The 8,386-nt window shown below is 33.8% G+C and overlaps 1 long non-coding RNA gene across 1 annotated transcript; it reads left to right on the top strand.

Annotated features, from left to right (window-relative positions):
- The first annotated feature begins 380 nt into the window (after window positions 1–380).
- On the top strand, window positions 381–8,113 carry LOC141557054 (uncharacterized). Its single transcript, XR_012486699.1, has 4 exons — window positions 381–1,291; window positions 3,637–3,753; window positions 7,692–7,818; window positions 7,998–8,113. It is a non-coding gene; the product is annotated as an uncharacterized LOC141557054 (long non-coding RNA).
- The last annotated feature ends 273 nt before the right edge of the window (window positions 8,114–8,386 follow it).

Genomic DNA, 8,386 nt, shown 5'->3' with positions numbered 1-8,386 from the left:
ATTTGGGGCAGTTCTCTGATGACTTCCTGAAAAATAGTATTTAGGCTCCTTTTTTTTCCTCATGGATTCCATGGAGTCCAATAATCCTTAGATTGTCTCAACTAGATCTATTTTCCAGGTCACTTTTTTTCCCAATTAGGTATTTTACATTTTCTTCTATTATTTTTGTTTGTTTGTTTTGCTTGACTGATTCTTGATATCTCCTTGAGTCATTCATTTCCATTTGTTCAGTTTTGATTTTTAATGAACTAATTTTTTTCATTTACTTTTTTTTATTTCTTTTTGTGTTTGTCCATTTGAATTTTTAAATGAGTTTTGTTCTATGGATTTTTTTTTTTTCCATTTCACAAATTCTGTTTTTCAGAGAGTTGTTTTCTTTTTCCATTTTGTCAGATCTACTTTTTAATGAGTTATATGCTTTTTCCATTTCACTAAGTCTATTTTGTAGTGCATTTTCTTCAGATAATTTGTATTGCCTTTTCCAAACCCTCTTGCAAAAATTTTCTTTTTCTTTTCCCATTTTTCTTCTAGATCTCCTTTAAGATCTTTTTAAATTTCTTCTAGGAGAACCTTATGTGATGGGGATTAATTTATGTCACTCTTTAGGGCTTCAGCTGGAGACGATCTGCTTTTAGTCTTCTCTTTCACCATAAAAACTATGTGTTGTCAGGGTTCTTTTGCTTTTTTACTTATATATTTTTTTAACCTTGAGATCTGCTTTTAGGGCAAGGGACATTGTCAAGCTTCCTATACAAGTGGCAGTGGCTATGCTGGGTCAGTCCAGTATTGGGTGGGTGTAAAGGGCAGCAACTCTGTATGATTGATTTAATCCTACAACAAGATGTTAATTCAGTGGAACTGATAAGACAATGGCTATCTAGTTTAGCAGGTGAGTTCTCTAGTTCAGTATGATTGATTTAATCCTAAAACAAGATATTAACTCAGCAGAATTAAGATAATGATTCTCTAGTACTTAGTATAGTTTTACAAGTTGGCAGCTATTCAACAAGATTGACACCTATGATGATGTACTTAAGAGTATATAAGAGCTAAGGGTTCTGGAAGGGGAGACAGGCTTCAAGATATAGAGACCATCCTGGTGGCTTTTCCTGTCTCCTGTACTTCTCCACTGAAACCAAGACCCATTCCAGAGGGCCCCAGCGAAGCAGACAGACTATGAAAGAGATAATAAAGACTTTGGACTTTATTCCCGACCATTCTCGTGGTTATTATTCTGCTGAGACCAACGCTAGTTCTGAGACCTCCAGAAAGCTAAACCAGAACATTACAGGTGGGTGTGGCCAGGTCCTGTGAAATTCTGGCATTGGAATTCATTCTATCTTTTGTGTTTGTGTTCAATGCTTTATAACTTCTCTGCTGATCTACTGGCTTGCAACCAGGACAGAGTAAGCAACATTATTGTAGATTCCTCCCCATGGATTCTCCATCATGTGGAGCTCCCATCACCCCAAGTCTGTGCTGCTTGCACCTGTGTCTGCTTGCTCTTGGTTTGCCTCCCTCTGTGTCTGATTGAAACAGACTTTTTCTGGAGGGCTATGAAATTATCTTCTGCTGGTAATTTGTTACATTCCCAAAATTTGTGGGTTCTGTCAGTCCAGAACTAATTCAGAGGCTGTATTTGCTAATTAATAATTTGAGGAACATTGGACAAGATCAGAAAGAAACGTGTGTCCTCTCCACAATCTTGGCTCCACCCCATTTTGTTTTTGTTTTTCATGAAACTAAAAGACAGAAATGAAGGGATTAAAAAAGAAAAATGGGAATATATTCATCTTAAAGCAAAAATAACTCTTCCAGGCAGAAAAGAAGAGAAATAGATTTTTTAAATGGCTAGAAAAGGACAGAAAGAAAGAGGATAATATATTTTCAGTAGTGTCATAGGGCATCACTGTTGGAGGGTCCTGTAAGAGAAGAAAACTATTCTCTGAAACAAGATAAGAGATTTCATAACTGGTAAGATCTGCAGGGGCTTTATGCTGAGGTAAACCACTCAACCTCACTTAGGAAAAGGGTAATCAAGGCCCCTCAGGGCAACTCATATACACAGAACTGAGACAAGATGCTTCTAGGCAAAATAATTGGGAGCAGTGAGGAAAGGGAGAGCCCAGGAAAATGATCAAAGAGAGAGCAAAGACTATGATAAACTGCAGAATTAGAGAAACGGGAAAAATTCTACTTGGAACAATATCTTATTATCATTTGGAGAAAATGTCATTTCTACAAATAAGAAATAATTATAGAAGGTTTGGTAAAGAGATGAGAAGACATAAAGGGTGGATAATTGCTCCATAACAGAGAGTACACATGCAAGGAACCCAAAGCATCTATGTAACAATAAACAGCTCACTTTCATATGACACTTTTTGTTCACAAACCACTTTCACAAAATTTCTCTCATTCATTTGGTTCTAGCATTCCTTTGGCTGAGGAAATGAAAAGATTGTTGTGTTTATTTTACAGAGAAGGAAGCTGAGACCAAAGGATTGATATAATAATTTAGACAGGATTATTTTTTTTTTTCCTAGGCAATCCCATGTACCTCTCAAAGGGTCATACTTAAACAAATATTGTCCTTTGTCCTTCCTTTTCAAAGAAAACCAATAATACCATGGGATGATGTCTTCATTTGCACATGTTTGTATTTAAGTAAGGCAGAATCTCACTCTCTGTTCTAGCGTCATCCAAGTCCAGGGGCAAGGCAAAATTTAAAATGAATAGCAGTAGCCCAGGATACCAGAGGACCGTGTCATCTTCAGTGTCTAAACAAGCTCTAAACACTACACAGCACCAGTTTCCACCATCTTCATGGCCTTTACAACATGTTGTTCTCATCTACCAGAAGTCTTCATGTGTTGAGACAGACATTTATCTACTTTATCCACCATGTGAAGCCTAGATTTTGAATTCAAAGCACAGAATGAAATTCTTGGCTCTGAAATTCTCAACTTCCTTATCCCTAAAATTAGAGGGTTGGACCAGATGGTCTCCAAGATATTTCATACTTTTAATTATCTATGTCCTAAAGCCTTTAGAGCTTTATGTGAAGACATTCCACAGGTAGATACTTCTTTCGCAGATATTATGAAGCATCAAGTTTCTACCTTATAGAATTGGTAGAGACTCATTACTTACTCATATTGTGCTGCAGTTAGTAGGAACAGTTGTCAGAACGAACTCATCTACATGGCAAAATAGTGAGATAATTTTACAATACAGGTGAAAAGCCTATCAAACTTAATGATAACTGGTTGGACAACAGCTTTCAAAAAAATCATTAAGCAAAACTACCCTGACATCCTAGAAACAGAGGGTAAAATAGTAATTGAAAGAATCCACTGATCACTTCCTTAAAAAGAAATTTCTGAAAAAGACTCTAAAATGAAAACTCCAAAGAATATTGTAGTTAAGTCCTAGAATTATCCGATCAAAGAGAAAATTCTAGTATTCCGAAATAAATAATTCAAATATCAAGGAGTCACAATCAGGACTACCCATGCCCTATAAACTTCCATATTAAATGATCAGAGAGCCTAGAATACAATATTCTGAAAGGCAAAGAAGATTGGACTACAACTAAGAATCAATTACTCAGCAAAATTATATATTATCTTTCAGGGGAAAAGATGATCATTCAACAAAGTGGAGGATTTTTTAATCATTTCTAATGAAAACACCACACCTAAACTGAAAGTATGATCTCCAAAAACACAAGAGTCAAGGAAAGCAAAAAAGGTAAACAGAAAAGAAAAATAAATTGTTTTGGTTGTAGTTGTGATGATGGTTATTCTTGATTGTTCTTGGTTGTTGTTGTTATTTGTTGTTATTTGAACTCAAATCCTCCTAATTCCAGGGATAGTGCCATCTAGCTATCCCTAAAACTATGTTTTTTTAAAGGTTAAAATATTTACATCTCTACGTGGAAAGATGATATGTGTAACTCCTGAGAACTGTATGTTTGTCAGAGAAGTTAGAAAAGTTATAATTAGAGGGTGTAGATATAAGTTGATTTTATTACTGTGATTACATAAGAAAGAAATTAGAGGTGGAAAATATATTGTACTGGAAGAAGAGGAAAGAGGAGGCAAAAGGAGGTAAATTGTGCTACATGAAGAGATACAAAAGACCTAACTTTTGAGGAGAAGAACAAACTGAGATGGGCATTTTTGGAACCTTAATCTTGTTAGATTTGGCTTAAAGAGGGAATATCATACTCATTTAGTTTGATATGGAAATTTGTCTCACCCTCTTCCCTATAAGGAAGTAGGAGAAAAAAGGGGAAAGAACAGAGAGAGGCTAATAGAAGGGAGAAGAGACGTAGAAGGAGAAAGGGATAAGAAAGGGGAGGATGAAAAAAAGGAAGACAGATTGAGGGAGATGGTGGTCAGAATCAAAACAATGGTGACAAGGGAAAGGATAAAAAATAGAGAAAAATATAGGTGAGAAAAATAGGATGGCAGGAAATATAAAGTTAATAATCTTACCTATGAATGTGAATAGACAAACATTCCCATAAAATGGAAGCATATAACAGACTGGATTAAAAGTCAGAATCCTAGAATACGTTGTTTACAAGAAACATATTTGAACTAAAGAGATACATACAAAGTAAAGATAAAAGGAGCAGAATCTATTATTCTTCAGCTGAAGTAAAATAAAAACTCAGGGATAATGATCCTTATCTCACATCAAGCAAAAACAAAAATAGATTTAATTCAAAGAGATAAGGAAAGAAACTACATTTTGCTAAAGAGTACCATAGGTAATGAAGTAATTTTTAAACTAAACACATATGCACCAAATGGTATAGCATCCAAATTCTTACAGAAGTTAAGTGAGTTCTAAGAAGAAATAGACAGAAAACTATACCAGTGGGAGATCTCAAACTCCTGCTATCAGAACTAAATAAATCTAAGGACAAAATAAACAAGAAAGAAGATAAAGTGAATAAATTTTAGACAAGTTAGGATGGTATACCTTTGGAGAAATGGAGAAGGAAAGGGAATATACCTTTTTTCTAGCAGTATATAGCACCTACACAAAAATTGCCCATTTATTGGAAAATCTCACAATCAAATGCAAAAGGAGAGAAATAGTAAATACATCATAGCTCTTTATTTTATAGCATTTTTGTTGTTGTTACATGCCTAATTCATTGATCTTCTCTCTCTTTTTTTTTTTATTCAAGTAAGTATCTAGAAATATAAAATTTCCCCTAAGAATAGCTCAATTACTTCTATAATTCACTTGTTTAGGATTAGATTTTTTAGGTTCCAATTAATTTCCCCCTCCCCCCCCCCCGAGGCTGGGGTTAAGTGACTTGCCTAGGGTCACACAGCTAGGAAGTGTTAAGTGTCTGAGACCAGATTTGAACTCAGGTCCTCCTGAATTCAGGGCTGGTGCTCTATCCACTGTGCCACCTAGCTGTCCCCCAATTAATTTTTGGTCTAATTTCCCATGATCTTTTATTATATGTACTTTTTATTGCACCATGCTCTGAAAATGATGTATTTACTATTTCTCTCCTTTTGCATTTGATTGTGAGATTTTCCAATAAATGGGCAATTTTTGTGTAGGTGCTATGTACTGCTAACAAACACTGATGCAAAAATCTTAAATAAAATATTAGCAAAGAGATTATAGCAATTTATCACCAAGGTAATACACTTCAACTAAGTGGGATTTATACCAGGAATGCAGGGCTGGTTTAATATTAGGAAAACTATTAGTATAATTGACTATATCAATAAGCAAACTAACAGAAATCATGACTATCTCAATAAATGCAGATAATACACCTGACAAAATGCAATACCATTCCTACTAAAAACACTAGAGGGCCTAGGAATAAATGAAGTTTTCCTTAAAATGATAAGTGGCATCTATCTAAAACCACCAGCAAGCATTAGATAGGATAAACTAGAAATATTCCCAGCAAGATAAAGGGTGAAACAAGATTTTTCAGTATCATTACTATTTTTCAGTATTGAAATAGAAATGTTAGCTTTGGCAAAAAGAGAAGAAAAACCTGAAATAATTAGAGTAGATAATAAGGAAACAAAACTATCACTCTTTGCAGATGATTTGATGATATTTATAGAATCCTAGAAAATCAACAACAAAAATCTACTAGAAGCAATTAACTGAGATATAAAATAAACCCTCATTGCTCATTAGTGTTTCTGTGTATTACCAACAAAACCTAGCAATAAAATATAGAAAGAGAAATCCCAGTTAAATTAAATGTAGAAACATAAAATATTAGGTAGTCTACCTGAAAAGACAAATCCAGAAATTGTATGAACACAATTACAAAACACTTTTCACACAAATAAAATTAGATCTACACAAATGAAAGAATATCAAGTGCTCATGGGTAGGCCAAGCTAATATCATAAAATGAAAATTCTACCTAAATTAATTTATTCAGTGTTATACCATTCAAACTTCCAAGAAATTAATTTATATAGCTAGAAAAATATAATAACAAAATTTATCTGGAATAACAAAAGGTCAAGAATTTCAAAGGGAATTAATGAAAAAAATTATGCAAAGGAAGATGGCCTTCTTGTATCACATCTGAAGCAATATTATAAAGTGGCAGTCATCAAAACCATTTGGTTATTGGATAAGAAATTGAGTAATTGATCAGTGGAATAGGTTAGGTTCACAAGACACAACAGTTAATGACTGCAGTAATCTAGTATTTGATATACCCAAAGACCCCAGCTTCTAAGATAAAAACTCATTATTTGACAGAAATTGTTGGAGAAATTGAAAAATAGTGTGGCAAAAACTAGGCATTGACTAACACTAATAACCTATACCAGGATAAAATTGAAATGAGGTCATGATTTTGACATAAAGGGTGATAAAATAACCAAATCAGGACAATAAAGGATAATCTACCTCTCAGATCTATGGAGGAGGGAATTTATGACCAAAGAAGAACTAGAGTATGTTATGAAATGCAAAATGGATAATTTTTATTATATTAAATTAATTTTAAAAAACAAACAAAACCAATGCAAACAAGATTAGAACAGAAACAGAAAACTAGAAAAAAAAAAATTATACCCAAGGGCTCTGATAAAAGCATCATTTCTAAAATATATAGACAATTGACTCAAATTTAAAAGAATATAAGTCATTCTTCAGTTGATATGTGGTCAAAATATATGAACAATTTTCAGATGAAGAGATTAAAACCATTTCTAGTCATATGAAAAAAATGCAACTCTGAGGTACCATTATACAACTCTCAGACTGGCTAAAATGACAGAAAAAGATAATGATGAATGTTGGTGGGGATGTGGATAAACTGGGACACTAATACTTTGCTGGTGGAGTTGCAAAATAATCTAACCATTCTAGAGAGTTATTTGGAATTATGCCCAAAGGGCTATCAAACTGTGCATATCTTGAGATCCAGCAGTGTCTCTCTGGGCTTCTATCCCAGAGATCATAAAAAATGCAAAAGGACCCACATGTGCAAAAATGTTTGTAGCAGCCCTTTTTATACTGACAATGAACTAGAAACTGAGTGGATGCCCATCAATTGGGAAATGACTGAATAAGTTATGGTGCAAGAATGCTATGGAATATTATTGTTCTATAAGAAATAATGAACAAAATGTAATTTCTATAAGAAATAATGAACAAAATTATTTCAGAAAGGCTTGAAGATACCTCCATGAATTGTTGCTAAGTGAAGTGAGTAGAAACAAGAGAACATTGTTCAGAGCAACAAGAAGATTATGCCATGATCAATTCTGAAGGATGTAACTTTTCAACAATAAGGTGAGTCAGGCTAATTCTAATGGACTTGTGATGAATAAAGTCATCTGCATCCAAAGGGAAGACTGTGGGGACTGAGTATGGATCATAGCATTGTATTTTCTTTTTTTTTTTTCTTGTTTGCTTGCTTTTTGTTTTCTTTCTCATTTTTCCCCCTTTTTCATCTAATTTTTCTTGTGCAGCATGATGGAGGTGGAAATATGTATAGAAGAATTGCATAAGTTCAATATATTGGATTACTTGCCATCTCTGGGAGAGGGAAAAAGGAAAGGAAAAAAAATTGGAACAAAAAGTCTTACAAAGGTTATTTACATTTTAAAAATAAGTTTTAATTTAAAAATAAAATAAGATAAAATAATGTGAAATGTTGCATTAGGAAAGAATACTGGAGCTGAGGACAGAAGATCTGAGTCTGAATCTTAGCTCTTATAGCCACTACCAGCATGGCTTTGAAGAAATCATTTAAAATCTTTGGTTCCCACTTGGACTACATTATCTTTGAAGTCCCATCTAGTTCCATCTTAGATTCTTTGTGTACTTATATTTCCCAAACAGTCTAACTTTTCTTTTT

The sequence above is a fragment of the Sminthopsis crassicaudata genome, chromosome 2 (assembly GCF_048593235.1).
Source record: "Sminthopsis crassicaudata isolate SCR6 chromosome 2, ASM4859323v1, whole genome shotgun sequence".
Taxonomy (NCBI): Eukaryota; Metazoa; Chordata; class Mammalia; order Dasyuromorphia; family Dasyuridae; genus Sminthopsis; species Sminthopsis crassicaudata.
This window is presented reverse-complemented; position numbering and strand designations above follow the sequence as displayed.